The sequence below is a fragment of the Geotrypetes seraphini genome, chromosome 14 (assembly GCF_902459505.1).
Source record: "Geotrypetes seraphini chromosome 14, aGeoSer1.1, whole genome shotgun sequence".
Classification (NCBI taxonomy): domain Eukaryota; kingdom Metazoa; phylum Chordata; class Amphibia; order Gymnophiona; family Dermophiidae; genus Geotrypetes; species Geotrypetes seraphini.
In genome coordinates this window covers 38,389,883-38,410,520 of record NC_047097.1, presented here as the reverse complement: position 1 = coordinate 38,410,520, position 20,638 = coordinate 38,389,883, and the positions used below count along the sequence as shown (strand labels likewise).

The 20,638-nt window shown below is 40.0% G+C and overlaps 1 protein-coding gene across 5 annotated transcripts in view; it reads right to left on the bottom strand.

The window, feature by feature from the left end:
* Positions 1 to 20,638, bottom strand: part of OTUD7A (OTU deubiquitinase 7A) — a 548,435-nt gene that overhangs the window by 297,018 nt on the left and 230,779 nt on the right. For 2 of the 5 annotated variants that reach the window (XM_033921034.1, XM_033921033.1), the window contains one exon: positions 6,004 to 6,150. The exons of 1 other annotated variant lie outside the window; for it this stretch is intronic. The gene's annotated coding sequence lies outside the window, so the exon portion shown is untranslated. Of the gene's footprint in view, positions 1 to 5,566; positions 5,645 to 6,003; positions 6,151 to 20,638 lie in introns of all 5 variants that reach the window. 2 more of the 5 variants (XM_033921035.1, XM_033921037.1) reach the window with 2 other exon arrangements.

Below are 20,638 nucleotides of genomic sequence, written 5' to 3'. Positions count from 1 at the left end.
TTCATCCTTCTCGAAAATGACAAGATCCAAACCACAACCAACTTAGAGATAAACGCAATCAAATATCCCATCCAAACCACCATAAAACTACTTGGCATGACCATAGACAGATGCTGCACTATGCAACCGCAAATAAATAAAACAATTCAGAAATCATTCGCAATCATGAGAAACCTGAGACAAGTCCGAAAATTCTTTGAAAGAACACAATTTCAACTTATAGTACAATCTCTAATACTGGGTATATTGGACTACTGCAACATCCTCTTCCTTCCTTGCCCTGCAACTACGATTAGACAACTCCAAACAATCCAAAATACAGCTTTGAGACTCATCTACTCATTGAAAAAACATGACCACATTACGGATGCCTTCATCAACTCACACTGGCTTCCAATCCAAGAAAGAATCCAATTCAAATTCTACTGCATATAATTTAAAACCCTACACGGAGACAGCCCATCATACTTGAACAATCGCCTCATCCAAGCACCCACTACCAGACACAGAAAAACGCACTCCCCATTCATACCCCCCCAATCAAGGAAGTAAAAAGAACAAGACTACACGACGGCCTACTAGCCACTCAAGCCGCAAGACTGGACAACCAAATCTCCAACCTTCTGATGACCACCCCAGACTATAGGACATTCAGAAAGGAAATAAAGACCACACTTTTCAAGAAATTCCTGAAGCAGCAATAACATCACGACCTCTTAGTAACACTAAAACTGACGCTCGATCTACCCATTACTGCACTAATTAATAACAAAAGAACCTCCACTTTGACCACCTATCAACTCTACTACAAACCACCTCACCCTCAACAACCCGCTAAATGTCTATAAGATCTACAACCTACCTCTCTAGCTAATCATTGTAACTCTGTTTTTAAATTAACCTTTTGTAATCCGCCTTGAACCGCAAGGTAATGGCGGAATAGAAATCCCTAATGTAATGTAATGTAATGTAATTTACTTACCATCTTTTTGAAGCAGTTCACTCAAGGCAGTGTACAGCAAGAATAAGTCAAACATAAGACTTTCTGTGCTCCTGTCAAGCCAGAGACCACAGGACACACTCTCTCCTTCTCCCATTTAACAGGATGGATTAGGGTTTAGGTGGCGTCCTCAAGTTAGTCTTCTACTCTGACCTCCTTCCTTTACCATGATGATACCAAATTTATCAGAAAGGCTGGACTTCTATGGTCTCTCTATCCTTGCAGCACTCTGGTGGGAATAAATTCCCCTGCATGTTCAAAGCGATTATTAATGGATTTTACACTGTTTATATTTTCCATGATTTAGAAGCCAGAGTTTTCTTGCAAAATTGAAAAATAAAATATTTTGCAAAATAAAATGTAGGGTCAGATTACTAAGTATCTGATATTCAGAAGGGCCAATAAATTATCAAGATATCTGAAAAAATAAAATTCAAAGAAATACCCCTATATTCCTGAGCCACTGAATATCACAGTCCTATGATATTTTACTTAGGTATCTTTAGGTCTGCAATTTTTACGACCAACTCTTACAATTCCAGCTCAGATTAAAGAGATGGATAGGGCTACTGGTATTTTGTTTATTATGCCCAACAGGTCTAGCCTTTTATTAAAAACTGAAAATAAATCCCTGGGCTTAGTTAAAGCATAAATGAGGCTTAGGAGATCATATACAAAGGTTTTTCCACAGTAAAGCTCTCTTACGTGCTATGGTAGAACCCCAAGTCCTTAGCACTTTAGGGTAGATTACAACCTATCTCCCTTGCAGGCTATCAAGAAATTGAGCTAGAAACTAGCCCCTTTAGTCCACAGACAAGACTTGGAGGGGCATAATCGAAAAGAACATCTAAGTCACAAGTCATCCAAAGTAAAAAACAGCTTAGGACACATTTTCGAAAAATACATCCAAATTTTTTTTCGTTTCAAAAATCGTCTAAGTATACTTCCGCTAAATCGTCCATCTTTATACCACATTTTCATCCAACTTTTCGTCCAAGTCAAAAACGCCTAGAACAAGCCCTGTTGGACGTGGGAGGGGTTTGCAAAGTGATGGACTGAACATCCAGGGCGCTGCTGTGAACTTCACAAAAAGGGTGCCATGTCATCATCTCACTACAACTCCCTTATAGGTCATGGTGAGCACCTCCAAAATCCCCTAGACCCACTTATCTACCACTCCAATAGCCCTTATGGCTGCAGGAGCCACTTATATGCCGGTACAAAATGGTTTTGGTGGTGTATAGGGGAGTGCATATGTTTCAATATCAATGCAGTGATTACAGGGGCTTATGGGCATGGGTCCTCCTCTCCATGGAACCCACCCCCAAGGCGGCTTAAGATGCCTCTATGCAGCATGACTAGGCTTTCCTATGCCAGGCTGCCAGGTTCTGGAGGCACAATATTCAAGTTGTGATTAATATTTTTAGGGGGGGTCGGTGATCACTGGGGTAGTGTGTGTGGGTCCTATTATGTGTTTGTAGTGCTTATCTGGTGACTTTAGATGGGTTTTAAATGGTCTAAGACACAACATCCAAGTTCCGTTGATCCTGTGCTGTATAACTTTCGGTTATACATGCAGTATGACTAAGTCTAAGCCTGCCCACGTCCCGCCCAAATCCCACCCTCAACACTCCTCCTGAAACGCTCCGTTTAGCTAGGGTCATTCAGCGGCACTGTGAAGGCCTAGGTTGTTTTTAAAAACGTCCAAAACCCGGTTTTATTATCGGCACTTGGACATTTTTGATTGATGATCGTCCAAGTGCCGACTTAGTCCAGTTTTTGGACGTTTTTCTCTTTCAATTTCAATTATGAGCTCCTTAGCGTCTAAGAAACAGCTCAGAAACATGTCTACATATTAAATTCAGCAAGCAGTAGTCCCAATTTCTAGTAAGCCTTACACTCAGAGTGATTTCCTAAGATCCCTATTTTCTTAGGACAATCTCCTTGAATACATTTCCTGCTATTGGTCCCAAATCCAATTCTGGAGCTGCTGGCTCCTCTACTTCAAACAAACCAATGGTTAGAGTTCAGGGCATATGCAAATTACCGTATTTTCACGCATATAACGCGTGCGTTATACACGGTTTTTACAAACCGTGCATAACCTTACATGTGAGCGCGTTTTACAAATTTTTTTTTACATAGTTCCCCCCCCCGACGTCCGATTCACCCCCCCGCAGGACCGCTCGCACCCCCACCCCGAAGGACCGCTCGCACGCACCCGCACCCGTACCCCCACCCCGAAGGACCGCTCGCACGCACTCCCACCCGCACCCCCACCCTGAAGGACCGCTCGCACCCCCACAGCCTCCCGACCCCCCCTCATCATATAGAAGCTCCTACCGATGTCCTGCTGCTTCCTCTTGGCGGTCCCGGCCCTTCTGTGAGCCCTGCGTCTGTGCTGCTTCGTCTTCCGGCGGTCCCGCCCTTTCTCTGACAGAGAAAGGGCGGGACCGCCGGAAGACGAAGCAGCGCAGACGCAGGGCTCACAGAAGGGCCAGGACCGCCAAGAGGAAGCAGCAGGACACCGGTAGGAGCTTCTACATGATGAGGGGGGGGGGGGGTCGGGAGGCTGTGGGGGTGGGAGTGCGTGCGAGCGGTCCTTCGGGGTGGGGGTGCGGGTGCGTGCGAGCGGTCCTTCGGGGTGGGGGTGCGAGCGGTCCTGCGGGGGGGGGTGAATCGGACGTCGGGGGGTGGGCCATCAGGCTTTCAGGGTGAGGACAGGACTTCAAGGGGGAGAGGAGAGTCGGGGCGGGGGAAAGGAGAGTCGGGGTGGCCAGAGGAGAGTTGGGGCGGGCGAAAGGAGAGTCGGGGCAGCATGCGCGGTATACGGGTGTGCGCGGTATATAAAATCTTTTTTACATATATATCAGTTTCCCACACGCTATACCCGTGTGCACGTTTTACACGGGTGCGCGTTATCTACGTGAAAATATGGTAGGCTTCTTCCATTCATACCTTATGCAAACTAGCCCTAATTTAGGGCCCTCTAACCAATTCTGTAGGGGAAAATTCTTGCTCATAGCACTGCCTCATAAAATAGATAAACAATGACACTGAGCTTTCTCTAATGGGTAACAGAAACTAAGTAGAGCAGCCATCATATCCTGGCCAGGACATAACTCAACAAGACCTATCCGCCACCCCCCCCCCCCCCCACACACACACACACACACCCACAAACCACTCCCTTTCCCAGCTGTTACTTTCAGTTCCACAAGAACATCAAAGTCTTCAATTCAAAAGTCTAGTCTCAACCTAGAAGCAACTCTTCCCACATGGTAACCCATCAAGGTAAATTCCTCTTCCTTTTGGCCCATGCTTTAGACTCCTCCTTAGGGTCCTATGTCTTGGGATTGTCAGCCCAATCCATCCATCTTCTTTGACTACAGTTACAGGCAGCAGTCTTTTCCAAGCTTTCCCATCTTTCTACTGCCTGATACTCTGGTAAAAGCTCTCTTATGGGGCTTGGGAATCAAAATCCCTCCCCTTCATCAAACCATTTCACCTATCAGTGAGAGTCTTCTTCCAAAAATTCTAGGCTCCTCCCTCCAGCTCTCTTCTGGTAGGAGCCAGAACTTTCTAAACAGTCTTTCCCCTCCAAGGGAGCTAGAATCTCTATATTCTAGGAAGGCTTCTTGAGAGTTGTAGTTTCTTGCTTATTTAAAGAAACACTACCATATCCTTACTTTAACATATAATTAGGGATCCAGAGCAAACCCCCCTCCTCGCCCCCTCACCTGTGGTTTCTTTTTGCAATTACACTCCCTGTGCTAGACCATTATATTATTTAGAAAATCTGCCTATACATAGGCAGATACAAATGTCTACAGGTAGTGTACCTGTGTCAAAATACAAAAATATGTACTTTCTCTTTGAAATTTGGTATAGAGTGCTTAGGTAGAAATCAGATAGTAATCCACAGAGAGTTTGAAAATTGCCCCACTAGAATCAACTTTAAAATGGTTGAAAAATCTAACTTTAGGAATAAGGGTCAATCTAGCAACATTACTCCTAATGGTAGCTTTGGCACCAGATAAAAAATCATTTGCATGCAAACTCCCCAACTCAATCGCTCAGTGACTGTGTAACTGTGTTACACAGAACTTTCTAAAACTGGTTTTGTGATCGTCGGTATAGGATTGGAAGGTTTAGTGAATCTAGCCCATAGTACAGAATGAAGCATGCTGAAATATAGATGAAAGAGAAAATTTGTGTGGCTTAAGCATACGGAAGGAAAAGAAAAACATTACATTGATAGGAAAATATTTGAAATGTAGATAAAGGGGAAAATGTTCAGAGGAAGTCCCCAAATTTTTTTTAAAAAGCATGGATAAATACCATTCAACAAGTCATTGAGTCCCATGATTCAAACAACAGAACTGTGCTTGACTAGTTGTAACCACAGACCTTACACGAGTGCAAAATATGAGACGGAGTAGCAGTAGAGGTAAGAGGAGGAAAAACAGAGCAACAGGCTAATTAGACAATACTAGGCATAGGGTTGTCATTTGAGTGATCTTTGAGTCAAATTGTAACCAAGTAATTAAGCTCTCTAATTCTTACCTGGCTCACCTGTATAGTGTTATAACCCAAGCTGTTAAGCTTTACCGGCAGCAAACCAGTACTTATATCAACTCAGTTCTAAAATAAATCATAAAAGTAACAAAATCCCACATTTTAACTTGCATTACAAACAATTTTCTTAATTTTTTTTTATTCACAGTAACATGCAGATTTAGATATATAAGAACACACTTTCAGTATGCTAAATATCTCATAATGCATCGCTGGCATAATTCACCAGTTACCATTCACCATATAAACACAGTCAATGTTTGCTTCAAATATTATTGCTTGTGCTGCAATACATTTAAGAATAAATCACAGCTGTTCAACGATGTTTAGCTAAAATTAGATTCCTTATTAAAGTTATTCATATTTAAGCCGTAAATAGCTTAACAGTTCAAAAAAGTCATCTGTAAAAAGTTTGTTTCACTTACTTTTAAGAGCCTTTAAGTAAGGTTTCATTGAGGTATGTGTCTGCCGGATGCTATTCTTTCTAAAAGTCGGCTCTTCATTGCTGACCTTAGGACATTTTTTTGCCACAACAGAAAATAAGACTGGTGAAATTGTTTCCCCTGAGATAACTGAAAAATAAAACATGGGAGTATACGAGAATTCATCATGTCTGTCATAGGATCACAGATATAAATAATTGCTGTCGTTATTAAAAGATTACAATTTTTATGGAGAAAAGAATGCAAACATAGGAAGCTCAACTGTTATTTTCAAACAACTAGGTTCATATGTTACAGACAGAAAAAATCATATCAGATAACAATTGCAAGACAGATAGGTGATAATTTTATAGCAGGACATCTAGGTTAATAGGCTAGGAAGGTGCTTGCTTTACAGTATAAAGGCATATAGGAACCTATGGGGCAACTAAAATGTCCCCCAAAAGCCTAAGTCGGCACTTGGACGTCCTAATCGCCGGGATGCCCAAGTGTCGACAATCAAAACCCTTTTCCTGGACGTATAGTGGGAAAAATCCGACTTAGACTTCCTTTTCGAGATTGGCCCTCCACGTGTCTTTATAAAATACTAGCATATATACTGCAGAAATCATACGTAGACTGAAGGCACAGACATTAAGCCTGCTCAAGAGCAGATATAAATGTACTCGTGTATAAATCACAACTTTGCCCACATGCCGCCCAAACTTCACCTCTGAGCAAGCCCACAACACAAATACTCAACAACATGTATCATACCTATAAGTATGATGGCCCCTGGAGGCCTCTGAGACAGACCACATCATCATTCTGACTTTTCTACTACTCTTTGTCTCTCTAGTTAAACTCAGGGCAAAAGAAGAAAGTAGATGGTAAGAAAAACTGAAGACTTGAAGGAAAGGCATTTCTCAGTAGGTGAAGAAAATACACATGGAAATGCCCACCTTCCCAAGAATACACTCAGTGGTCAACAGTGTCACAACCTCTCCTTCAACACATTTGGATCCAAAGTGGCCATACTAAAAAATTTGTGAAGATCACTATTTGTGACCATCTCTGGGAAAACATAGCTAACGTCACCAGAAACAGCCTCTCCAAAACTACTTAATAAAAACACTTTAGGCCCGATTCTCAGAACGGTGTCCCGACAGACCAATCGGGATGCACTTTATTTTTTTTTTTTAATTGATGCGGCAAATGACGCCTACAATGTAGACATCTGACTTACGCCTATGGAAGCACCTACACACACCTATGGATGTCTAAGGCCAGCATAGGTGTGGTCTTAGGTGTCTGTAGGCGTGTGTCAGACGTCTTAAATGTAGGCCTATAAAACATTGGTCTACATTTAAAGTGTCTGTACAAAAAACAGACCCGATTCTGGACAAGGTACCTACTGGTGATTGGCACATGCTAGGCACTAGTTTTGTAGGTACCTACCGCTGCAGGCGCCGTGTTCAGAAACAGGTCCTGAGTTCATTTATATTACACAAGTTAGAAAATCGTGAATTAGATAACAAACTAAACCCTCTTATACAAAAGTGCGGAAAAGGTTTTTAGCGCCAGCTGGCGCACTGACTGCTCTTGCAGTGCTCTCCGATGGTCACAGAGTTCCTATGAGCATTGGATCAGGGCAGAGAATTAAACACACCAGTCAGTGCTGAAAACCTCTTCCGTGCTTTTGTAAAAGGGGAGTAAGTGCATAACTCAATAACGATTTGGACCCAAGGTCTGAAAATCAGTTATTCTCACCATTTTGGATCCGCAACTTTAGCTATGTTTTCCGAGTTATAGTCACATTTCATAAGAGGCCTTTAACATAAGCAAACCAGAGTTTTACATGTGAAAAAGGTTTATAAAATTATCTCCTTCATATGAAACTAGAAAACCTAAAAGTAACCAAAGTCTTAGGGCTACAAAAACTCAGAATTAGCAATCAAGTTTCAAGTTTGTTTATTATTTGATTAATCGCTTATCATAATTACTAAGCGATTTACATTAACAAAAAATGCAGAATAAAATAATTAACAATTATATAAAAATCATTTTAAAAAATAGACAGATTTGATTTGAACAGGACACATTGGGAAAACGGGGGAAGAAATACAATTTAAATAGGAAAGGAGGGGTCTATAAGGGTAAAACATAAAGGACAGGGGAAACAAAATTATTGATTAGAGATAGTATAGATATATATATTTATATATATATATATAGCTGACTAAAATGAAACAGAGTTGTAAAATAGCAATGGTCCTCCTTGAGGCTCTGTTCAAGATCTTTGTAAAGTGGAGTGGTTATATAAGACTGCAGAAGGGTGAGATGTTTTCACTCTTCCTTAAAATGGTAATAGAGAAGAGACTATGAAATAGAAGCCTGCTAAACTGACTTTGGTTTTGGGAAAACAAATGAAGACTTGAGTGAACAAAGAATAGTGAAGCATCTTTCATCAAATGAGTTGCAAGATCAAGGGCAGCATGGTTTTATACCACAGGGAGTCCATATCAAATCTGATTAATTTCTTAAAATCATTTAATTTATGTATTTAAAATATATAAAAAAAAAACCTGGGTGGCTTATACAATAAATACATACATAATCAAATAAAAACAATAGACAAAACAACTTATTTAAAATGATCTTCCCCTTACATCATTAAATCCCCCAAACCATACAGGAAATTCTCCAATGTGGACAAGCTACAATTCAATGAAATGCCTCAACAAAAAAATGTGTTTTTTAACAATTTTCTAATCATCAATATATTGGCACAGAATCTTAAATTCCCAGACAGTGCATTCCACATTGTTGGCCCTGCCACTGAAAAGGTAGATTTAACTGTCTCGGCATAATGAACCCTTCTTGTCTCCCCTCATCCAACAACAACTGCTTTTCAAATCTCAACAAATGTCTTGGCTGATACATACATAAAATTTCCTTGAAATATCTTGGCAATTTACCATATATCCCCTGATGTATCAACTTCAGAACCTTATATTTTATACAAAATTTTACAGGGAACCAATGAAGCTTCTTTAATATGGGTGAGATATCATCAAAACGTAAATCTCTCATTAACATGCATGCAGCAGAATTCTGCATTACCTGCAATGCCCGAACATGTGTCTGCATCATCTCCAAATATAGAGCAATACAATAATCAAATTTGAATAATACCATACTCTATAGTATCTCTCGAAAATCCCATCCCATAAGTACTGCCCTCACCTGACATAACATTCTGAGGGCAAAGAACGCCTTCTGTACTACTTTTGCTACTTGGGCACTCGCCAGTTTTGCATCAAGTATAACCCCCAACAAGGTGATAAAAAACCAAACCAAAACTGCAGAACATGTACAAGGTGCAGGAATTTATTCAATTAAGTCATAAAAAAACATGTATATAAGCATCAATGAAAGTAATAAAAATAATAATTCTATACAAAAGATGGTTCTTGTTGTAAGGTGTGCTGGACCCGACACGGTCCGCGTTTCAAAAAACACTTCTTCCTCAGGGGTCCAGAATGATCAATACAGAAAGTTTGCAAAGAACCAATATGGTGGAAATAATTATTCAAAAATGCAAAGGAGTCAGTTGAGGAACTCTCCTGAATGGCAAGCTAGCACTCAGTGTTACTCTTGCATGCATGCATGCATGCATGAGAGAGATTTGCATACCAAGAAGACAGTGCAGGCAAATCTCTCTCATGCATATTCATTGTGGATATCCTAAAAACCTGGCCTGCCAGTAGATCTCGAGGACTGTACTTGGGGCAGCCCTGCCATAGATGTTCGCTCACTTTCCTACAATCATCAACTATATTTAACACCAGATCATTCATTTGCATCCATTCACTAATCCCACTCATAAAAACATTCAATTGGGAGCTTAGTTCTTCACCCCAACCCTTGATTTCAAAGAAAACTGTTCATCATCAGTATACATACAGAAAAGAATACCCATCTCCTCTAGACATTTCCCTAATTGATATGCTTAACCACAAAAAATGGACTAAGTCCTCTTGAGCAAATCAAAATAATCAAACCAACGAATAGAGGACAAATAATAACAAGAATTCTTGCTATTCTATACCGCTCTCAGAACCCTGTAATGTTCAAGACACTTGAGTATCCAGACATCACTCATACAGGTACATGGTATCTTTCATTGAGCCGGTATTTTCATGTGCAAAACTACAAATGTGCAAGAAGCTGTAATAAAGTGCTACGTGAAATAAATAACATTAAAAGTTCGCACTTAGCTTTTGTATGTACTTGATTTGTAGTAGATCATTGTAGTTAACAAAAATTGGCTAAACGCCCTACAGGACCCGTTTCGCCACAGTCAAGGGCTTCATCGGGGGTCTTGTATTTATGAATGTGCAACTTTGTTTCGGCTGACACGTATCAAAAAATGGCGCTGGCGGTATAGAATAGCAAGAATTCTTGTTATTATTTGTCCTCTATTCGTTGGTTTGATTATTTCCCTAATTGAGCCAAATAAATATTAAACAGCATTGCAGATAATGAGGACCCCTGGGGTACCACGTTTGCCACTGATGCTTCAGGTAAGATAACCTCTGTACTGCATACACACATAGATCACTCCATCAAATAGGTCCTCAACCATTTCAAATCCATGCCTGCTACTCCCCATTCCCTTAGCGTCGCTACCAATATATTCAAGTCCATGGATTCAAACTCAGCAGAACTATCTAACGATATCAAATCAAAACATTTACCTTGATCCACCCCTACTTGGAGTGGTTCTAAACTAAACTAAACTAAACCTTAGGTTTGTATACCGCACCATCTCCACAAGCGTAGAGCTCGGCACGGTTTACAGGGTTAGGTTGAAAAGGAGCTACAATGAAGGGTTATAGGAAAGGAGCTAGGAAGATAAAGAAGGGACAGGGTACCAAAGAGCGGGAGGTGTTAGATTTTTGAAAAGAGCCAAGTTTTCAGGTGTTTGCGGAAGGATTGGAGGGAGCTTGAAATTCTGAGTGGGGATGTAAGGTTGTTCCAGAGTTCTGTGGTTCTAAAGGGGAGGGATGTTCCTAGTTTTCCTACGCGAGATATACCTTTTGCAGAGGGGAATGATAGTTTCAGTTTTTGAGAGGATCTAGTGGAATTAGGGTTAGAGGAGTTCCAGAAGAGTGGGATAACGGGAGGGAGGATGCCATGTAGGATCTTGAAAGCTAAACAGGCACATTTAAAGAGGACTCTGGAGTGAACTGGGAGCCAGTGAAGTTTGGACAGGAGTGGGGAGACGTGGTCAAACTTGCCTTTAGCGAAAATAAGCTTGGCTGCGGCGTTCTGGATTAGCTGAAGTCTATGGAGTTTTTTTTTAGTTAGGCTTAAATAGATGGAGTTGCAATAATCCAGTCTAGAGAGGATGGTGGATTGAACAAGGACGACGAAGTGAGAATGATGAAAATATGATCTCACTTTCCTCAGCATATGAAGACTAAAGAAGCATTTTTTTACCAAGAAGTTGAGGTGGTCATTGAAGGAGAGAGAGGAGTCTATGATGATGCCAAGGATTTTGCTTGAAAACTCAAGCTGAAGAGTAGAGCTGGAAGATAATGGGATGGAGGTGGGTAAATGACCTAATATTGGGCCGAGCCAAAGTAGTTTTGTTTTGGATTCATTCAATTTCATTTGTACAGAATGTGCCCAGGATTGAAGGTTCATTATACATGCGAGGTTAGTGAGGTTCGAGTCGGTCTCAAGGAGGATGAGGATATCGTAGAGAGTTTCCAGGGGGGATAGATGAAGGAGTTTCAAAGAGGACATGTAAATATTGAAAAGGATAGGAGAGAGGGGTGAGCCTTGCGGGACTCCACATATCAGCTTCCAGGAAGGGGATGAGGTACCGTTTATGTTAACGGTGTAGGAGCGTAAGCGTAGGAATTTCGAGAACCAGTCTAGGACTGTGGAACTTATGCCTATTTCAGAGAGTTGGAAGATTAGGATATCATGATGGACGACGTCGAAAGCTGCGGAGAGGTCGAATTGTAGAAGTACAGCGAATTTGTTGCGAGAATGAAGTTGTTGTACTTTAGAGATTAGTGAGGCTAATAGGGATTCGGTGTTGAAGTTGGGTTTGAAGCCGAATTGGTGGGGTAGAATAGAGAATCTTTCTAGGTAGGATGAGAGTTGAGTGGATATGATGGATTCTAACATCTTGGTTAGGAGAGGGATATTTGCTATTGGACAGTAATTGGAGGGAATAGAGGGGTCAAGGTCGGTCTTTTTCAGTAGAGGGGTTAGTGCAATATGTCCCATTTTCGGAGGAGAAAAGGCCAGATGTTAGAGCATCGTTTATAAGTTTGGTGAGGGAAGCGATGGCCTGTGTAGAGATATTCTTGAATAGGTAGGAGGGGAAAAGATCCAAGGTACATTTGCAAGTTTTTAGTTTGAGGCAGAGTTTGGAGACTTGCAATTCGGAAACAAGCTCTAAAACGGTCCAGGATCTGTCGGCTGGAATGGGATTGGAGACAGGTAGGGAAAGGTTGAGGTCAGTAGAGATTAGGGAGTTGTAGGAGACTGTAGGCGGGAAGGAGCATCTTAGGGTGGTAACCTTTTCATTGAAGAATTTTGCAAGGGCATCTGCTGATAGAGATGAGGGGAGCAAGGATGAGTCCTTTTTTGTAGTTAAGGAGCGCCAAATATTAAACAACGCACTGATCTGATTGTTGGATCTGAAGATTTTATCTCCGAAGAAATTCTTCCTGGCTTTTTTTTAGTAATGAATTGTAAAGTTTAATATTGACCCTCCAGGTCTGTTTATCTGAGGGGGATTTAGATTTTTTCCATTTGCGCTCCAAAGTTCTACTGTAGATATCATCATTACCTACATTTATTTCATGCCTTCCTATCAAAGGTGAATTGAAACAGAAAAATTACATTATTAAAATTAAAACAATTCAAAAATACAATAAAAAGATATAGACACAAATGGCATTAGAGATAAAAATAAGCATAAATTTACCAAAGTAAAAAATGAAACACTATTTAAAAAAAATGTTCAGAAACCATGTAACAAACAGCCATAATTATAACATAAGATCTTAAGAATTGCCATACTGGGACAGACCTAGGTCCCAAGTACCTAGCAAGATCCCAATGGCCAACCCAGGCCCCAAGTAACTAGCAAGATCCCCAGTAGTAAAACATATTTTATGCTGCTTATCATAGGAATAAGAAGTGGATTTCCCCAAACCATCTCAATAATGGCCTATGGACATCTCTTTTAGGAAATTATCCAAACCTTTTTTTAAACCCTGCTAAGCTAACTGATTTCACCACATTCTCCAGCAACGAATTTCAGAGTTTAATTACACATGGTTTGAAGAAATCTTTTCTCCAGTTTGTTTTAAATGTATATCTAGTCTTGGCTTCCAGGATGGAATTCTTCAATAACATCTACATCTGATTTAAATTTTGACCTTTGCAATTGCTCCTCTATTTCTTTTTTTACCATTCTCAAGTTATCATAGTCTTCTTTTTTAAAGTTACATGCTGTTATATTGGATTTCCTGTGTGAACTTATTTCAGGGATTATACCAAACCTGATCATGTTATGATCACTGTTATCAAGTGGCCCCAGGACCATTACTTACTGCACCAATTCATGCTCTCCACTATGAACAAGGTCTAGACCTGCTTCAACTCTTGTCATTTCCTGAACCAGCTGCTCCCATAAAGCAGTCCTTGATTTCATAAAAGGATTTTGTCTTCGTAGAATGCTCTGTTACATTCACCCTATCAATATTGGGGTAGTTGAAATCCACAAAGACAACTAATAGCAACTCTCTTCCGCAAAAGGAGGCAACTCTCTTCCGCAAAAGCGTAGAAAAAAGACCTCAAAACCATACAGGCGCATCACAAAACAACACACAGCTGCATCAACGTAAGCTCACTGTCACCACAGGTCAAAAAACTCCACTGAATATTAAAGCCAGTCAGACTTCCTCCTTAGCAGACAGTTCATTCAAATGCTGTAAATCATCTGGTTTAAATATAAAGCAGTATAGCAGTCTCACAACAGTTTCAAAGTCATCTTCCGTGTAACATATAAATCAAAGCCGATTCACTTATCTGCTATCACACTCATCCACTGGTGGTCCCTAGCTTATTCCATCCCAATAGGAGACCCTATTCCGCCAAAGCGTTGTCAGGGGAAGGAAATTCCACTGAATGTCTACTATTAAATCTCTGTCCACTTCTGTCTGTGAAGCGAGCCCGTATATCACCCTCATGTAAAAACATTTTCCATTCCCTCTTTTCAGACTGATCCACAGTGCATCTCTTCCTTACCCCGTAGATCCTGCAATTGTGTGGTTTTAATATGATCTTCCCTTGGAACTTCTTCATCGAGCTTTTAAGTGGGCCAAATTTTTGAAAAGAGCTATGTTCTTGAGCGTGATCATTCCACAGAAGATGACATGATCACCTGTGTATTACAATGTTCTCCAAGGATCTAGCTAGATACTTGGGACCCGAGTTGGCCACTGCTAAAAAAAGAATACTGGGCTTGATGGTCTGTCCCAGGATGGCAATTCTTAAGATATGTTCTTTTGATTAACGATGTGGTTTGTATTTTGAGACATAAAAACCCAGTGGGTGCTCAAAAAACAACCTTGGGTGCTCAATTTCTTTATTATATCTATTTGGACTCAACACATACATGTTTCGGTCCTACAGTCTGCTTCAGGAGTCTGAATAATATTCATATGGAAGAAATTGGAAAATGTTGACTTATTATTCCTTTTTTGACAATATCCTTGATAGTATGAAGCGTAAAAGAAAAAAAACAAATGTCTACTGATGATCGTGTAAAAATGTATTTTGAGACACCATTAGGTCATTTTAGAACTTCAACCTGCATTTAAGGGTTCTTTCCTGAGGACTGCATTTACACAACATAACTTGAAATAATTTTTAAGTTCTTCTGATGTTAAAAGGACACTTACATACACCACAGCAAATGTTTTTGGTAGTCGTCATAGATGTTACCACTGTCAATTTTGCAATATCACATTGGAATATGAAGGATGGTTTATGGACCCCTGCACAGGGAATACGTTTTTTTTGTCACACAACACTTCATGTTCTTCCACCTTTGTGGTATACTCAGTGATATGTCTAAATGTGGGACATACCAGTCGTCCTTTTAAGATACGTATGACAGCATAAAAGCTGTTTGCACAATAATAGACTATAAGCTCCTATGGTGTTACATTACTAGGAATTTAATCACAGTTTTTATGATTTATGCTGTTGTGTTTTAGACGCTATTCCTGGCTGCTTGGGAGATAGAAGGCATTTTTTTGTTATAACATGAATAACAGTGGATTCACAGATTGAACGATGAAGAATCTGAAGGATTAAATCAAGAGCTGGAATGGAATCTTTTTTATTGAGATTGATGTATCATCTTAAAAACTGTGAATGACATCTGGCAATTCCTCAGTGAGTCATTATGGTTCCCTGTATGGAATTGTGAAGAACTGGTGGGATGGAATTTAAAAGCTTGAATTGATTTGAATTGAACTTCTCTAGCAAGATTTTTGTTTTATCTAGGTAATTACAGATGCCTCAGAGTAATTCCCAGCTGAAATGTTTTTCCCTTGCCTGAAAGATATTTGAAGGACTAAATTAAAAGCTGGCATGGAATTCTTCTTTGCTGGAATCAGCATTCAGTCTAGGGAACTGATGCAGCTTCCAGCTACATTTCTGTTTATTCTTTGCCTTTAAGCAGGTTATTCTTTGCCTTTAAGCAGGTTTTGGTATATAAGGATATGATATCAATGTCCCCCTTCCTCTCCCCATTTTGTAGTCCTGGATGGCATCTTATAGCCACGTTTGTGATTGTGAAGCAGCAAGATACCATTGAGTTGGTTTCTGACAACACAGGTGATTTTCATTGTTTCTAATTTACATAATATAGCTAATGTATTTTTCAGTATTTTTATGTATGCATGTATCTGTTTCCTGAAGTTATTAGGTTTTTGAGGTTTTGTTTTTTTTTTACTAGGTCTGTGCAGTGTGTTCACACCCTGAAGCAGCCAAGAATGTGAAACACTGGCCATTGTCAAAAAAACCCCAATGTGACAGACTTTTTCTAATGCAGATAAGCCTTTATTTCTTAATGTTTGAAATTTCAGTGGCTTTGCTACAGAACACCAATAGGAAAAAGGGAAAGGAAAAACCATAAGGATACATGTGCAACGTTTCAAAATCCAAACAAAAGATGGTGGAGGTAGGGCCGATGGGAAAAAGGAATTATGAGTATGAATCTGTGAAGAGGAATGTCTTTAACTCGTTTTTAAAATGTTCTGTCTGTAGTCTCAGTGATAGAGGGAGAGAGAGTTCCAAAGTTTGTGGCTATACTGAAAAAAACTGATTGTCTGATGTGCTCCTAGACAGTATCCCAGCAAGATGGGATGACCAGCTAGTTTGATTTGTAGATCTGACTACTCTTGTGGAAAAGTATGGGATAAGATGTCATAGGAGATATGCTGGTTCTCCTGAAGTTAGCACCTTGAATATAAATATAAATATCTTGTAGGTAATCTAGAAGGGCAATGGAAGCCAATGTGCTTATCTTTCTTAACATAGTAAATGACAGCAGATAGACTCGAATGGTCCATCCAATCTGCCCAACCCTACATACTCCATAAAAATAAATCATTCAATTAAAATTGTCCTTTTTCTTAGATATTTCTGGCCCAGAGACCCAGTGCCCTGCCCGGTAGTGTGCTTAGATCCAAAGCTCACCCCAGCCCATCTTAACCATTTCAGCCATCAAAGCCCTCCCCAGCCCATCCTCAACTGAATGTCCACATATGGGACACATATGTTCTTTTAACAGTTGCAGCTAAAAGAGGAGATACCTGGGACCTTGTGTCCAATTGCTATTTTATATTGAATCAGTTTATCTGTAAACCCCAACACAGAACTCTATAATCATTCTTAAGTTTTTCAGATTCTTTCCTTTCAGATTTTACTTGAAACCCCATAGTCCCAAGACCCTTAGAACTGTTGTGAGCCATCTGCTATGTGACACAGGTCCTATTTCAAAAAGAGCAAGATACTTTGGCAAGATACCTGTTCTAATAGTAGTTACAATTCTGTAGCCATTGCTTTGATCTGTGCTTAAGTCTTTAATCACTTCATCACTGAGCTGAGGAAGATTGGGGCCAACAGTTCAGTAGAAGAATCCAGCATTTTTCCAATAGGACCTGCCCATTTGTTGTTGCTTAATGTCTTGTCATCTAAAGCAGTCACCAAGTGCCTGAATGGTAGTTCACCTGTGTGCAGGTTACACACAATCCACTCCAGCTTTCTTTGTAGCTTTTCCTCATCATAATGTATCACTCTTCCTTCTCAACCAGTATTTACATTACAGGAATCACTTGCAATACCTTGAAGAGTTTTGTCTGCTCCTCTTTCTCTCAGCTGTGCAACCAAATCATTAACGATTATTTCTGCACGAGTCTTCTCTTTAGTTGCTTTTGGAGGAACAAAAGGCCACAGCTGTCTTTTAGATCCATACAAACTGTATAATGTTCCTCTTTCACCATACCTTGATGTATTTTGCCATTCTCTTTTGCGTTAACATGATCCTTAATGGTAATCTCACAGTACTATTGCTAAAGGCCATTCTTGCATATATGGACTTTGATCTGATAGGAAGGAAAGACGGGAATTGGCTGTCTTGGAGAGATGTGGGGAACAGTGTGGACTGTTGTGTGCCAGAGCTTTATTTATTCATGAGTGGGCCTGGACCACTTTACCTGAGCTGGCAGATAGCACGGGTACTCCCACACTGTCACTCCAGGGAATGTGGTGCCCTACATTAAGAGTCTGCCCTCTTTGCTAAATTCTTTAAAAAAAACTACAAAAGAAATTAACTCTATTCACTCCACAAAAAGCACACACAAGAAAACTAAAAAATTGTGGAGAATCAATGTCCAAGCTGATGGCTTTATTGAAACAAACAAATAATCCACATAAATACATCTAGGGCCGGAACCTCTAGAAACATATGGACCCTACATGGTCCGTGTTTCGACATAATTGTCTTCTTCAGAGGTCCCTACTGGTCCTAAAAGTGAACTTGTGGATTAAAATGAAAGGTCTCTGCATAAAACCGACGCACTCAAAACAACAGTCGTGCTCCAAGATCCTAGGCATTATCTTGGTGAAACAGAAAGTCTCACAGTTGACCACATCAAATGCAAATAATGTCATTATCAGTTATTGTTACATATTATTTGCATAGGTATTACTGGGGGGGCATAGTTTGGGTAGATCAGAAGCAAATTTGAAACATATGGGTGCATTTTATAAAATATGAAGATACAAACATGGAATATATATACAAATCTATACCCCTCATAGCTGATAAGAACATAAGAAATCCCGCTGCTGGGTCAGACCAGTGGTCCATCATGCCAAGCAGTCCGCTCATGCAGCAGCCCTTTGGTCAATAGACCAGTGCCCTAACTGAGACTAGCCCTACCAGCGTACATCCTTGTTCATCAGGAACTTGTCTAACTTTATCTTGAATCCCTGGAAGGTGTTTTCCCCTATGACAGACTCCGGGAGAGCGTTCCAGTTTTTCACCACTCTCTGGGTGAAGAAGAACTTCCTTACGTTTGCACGGAATCTATCCCCTTTCAACTTTAGAGAGTACCCTCTCGTTCTCCCTACCTTGGAGAGGGTGAACAACCTGTCCTTATCTACTAAGTCTATCTATCCCCTTCAGTACCTTGAATGTTTCAATATAAATTTGTACATGGGCATTTGCGTTGGAACTGATTCTGGTAACATATTTTATAAGGGCATATACACTCCTATGTTGCCTTTATAAAATACACACAAGGTACCTTAGTATAAAATCAAGTCATGAATAGACATCTCTATAGCTAAAGAAAACATATTGCTAATTGCCAGTCCATTACTAACTAGTGCTGTTTGAGCAAAAATCCCATTTTATACAACACCTACTTACTAATAACCCAGGTTAATAGTGAAATAACCTATCTTAACAGTAGTCCACATTGATAACCCCCCCCCCCCCACACACACACACACACACACACACAAGTCTACCTATTGAAATAAATATAAGGGCAATTATATATTCTGACACCTGTGCTTAGATTGCCCTTTGGGTATATATTTGCTCAAAATAACAGCAGATATGGGAGTTAGCTCCTAAGTGTTATTCTATAAGGCAGTGTCTCTCAAACATTTTTAGCTCCAGCACACTAAATGGAGCAAATGTTTTTTGTGGCACATTATACTGTAATTGAAATGATAAAATTGCAAAACCAACAAAAAATTAAACTTGAGAGTTGTTTATTTAAAGTTCATTAAGCTATGTGTGTGTAATTGTAATAATGGTGAAACTAAAATACTGTAGACAGAATGGAATTGCTAATCAATGCGATGGATGTGTTTGTTTTTGAGTACAAATTAACTCAAAACGCAGCTCGACAGTCAACAAGCAAACATACATTTCATCATTCTGCAGTCATTCTCTTTTTTTAGATGTAAGCTGAAAATCTAAGTTTGCAAAGATAAGAAGATCCAAATAATAACAAAGCTTTGATTGCTTTGTTGCTCAAATTAGGATAACTACTGCAAAAAAACCCTCAAATGTTGTACTGGCTGCTAATGTTTGTATATTTCCTGTTTTATTATGGAGCCATGCTTGTTCTCTTGTGGACTCTTTTAATAAAAAATTATGTTCAAGGACCAATCACGTCAAAGAATGATGCTTGTCTAGGCGATTGTATCCTTACACACACAGACGCTCATAACATTAACAGGCTCCTGTGTATGCGACATACATGTCATCTATTCTAGTTTATACTTATGAAAGGAATTTTTAAAAATAAAGTAAAATTCTGGAATCTCTCCTGGCACACCACTGTGCTGTGGCACACAGTTTAAGAGCCACTACTATAAGGGAATATGTTTAAGTGTTATAATGCACAAATGCAAGGTGGGCAAATGTGTGGGTAAAGTATGAAGTGGCATGGGTGGAGCTCACAATTATACATATTGTATTTTTTGCTATATAAGACACAGCGGACCATAAGACGCACTTGTAGAGGAGGAAAAACCAAGAAAAAAAAATTTGATTCAAAATTTTTTTTTTCTTGGTTTTTCCTCCTCTACACGTAGGTGCGTCTGGTAGTCTGGTGCTGGGAAGCCCACAGCCTGAAGCCTCCCCCCTCTCGGTACCTTTTTTTTAACTGGCGTGCTCTGTGCTGGATGGCTGCCTTTCTCCCTGCAGAGCGGCGCATAAGGCAGGAGCGCCCTTTGCACTTTCTGCCTGGTCTCGCTCCACTACATGATTGGCTTGCCGTCCGTTCTCGCGAATCACAAGAACTGATGGCAAGCCAATCACAAGGGTAATGGGTACCCAGATACCATTCTAGAATAGGCTTGAGATGCTCCCTTATAGAACTGTCACCATATATACACTGAATTCAAGATTCAAGCAGAAGCAAGGTAGAAAAGTGCCAAAAGCCTGGCAAATAGTTTATCTGAATAATTTTAAAGTAGCACTCAAATTTGTGATGTTCCATATCTTCTA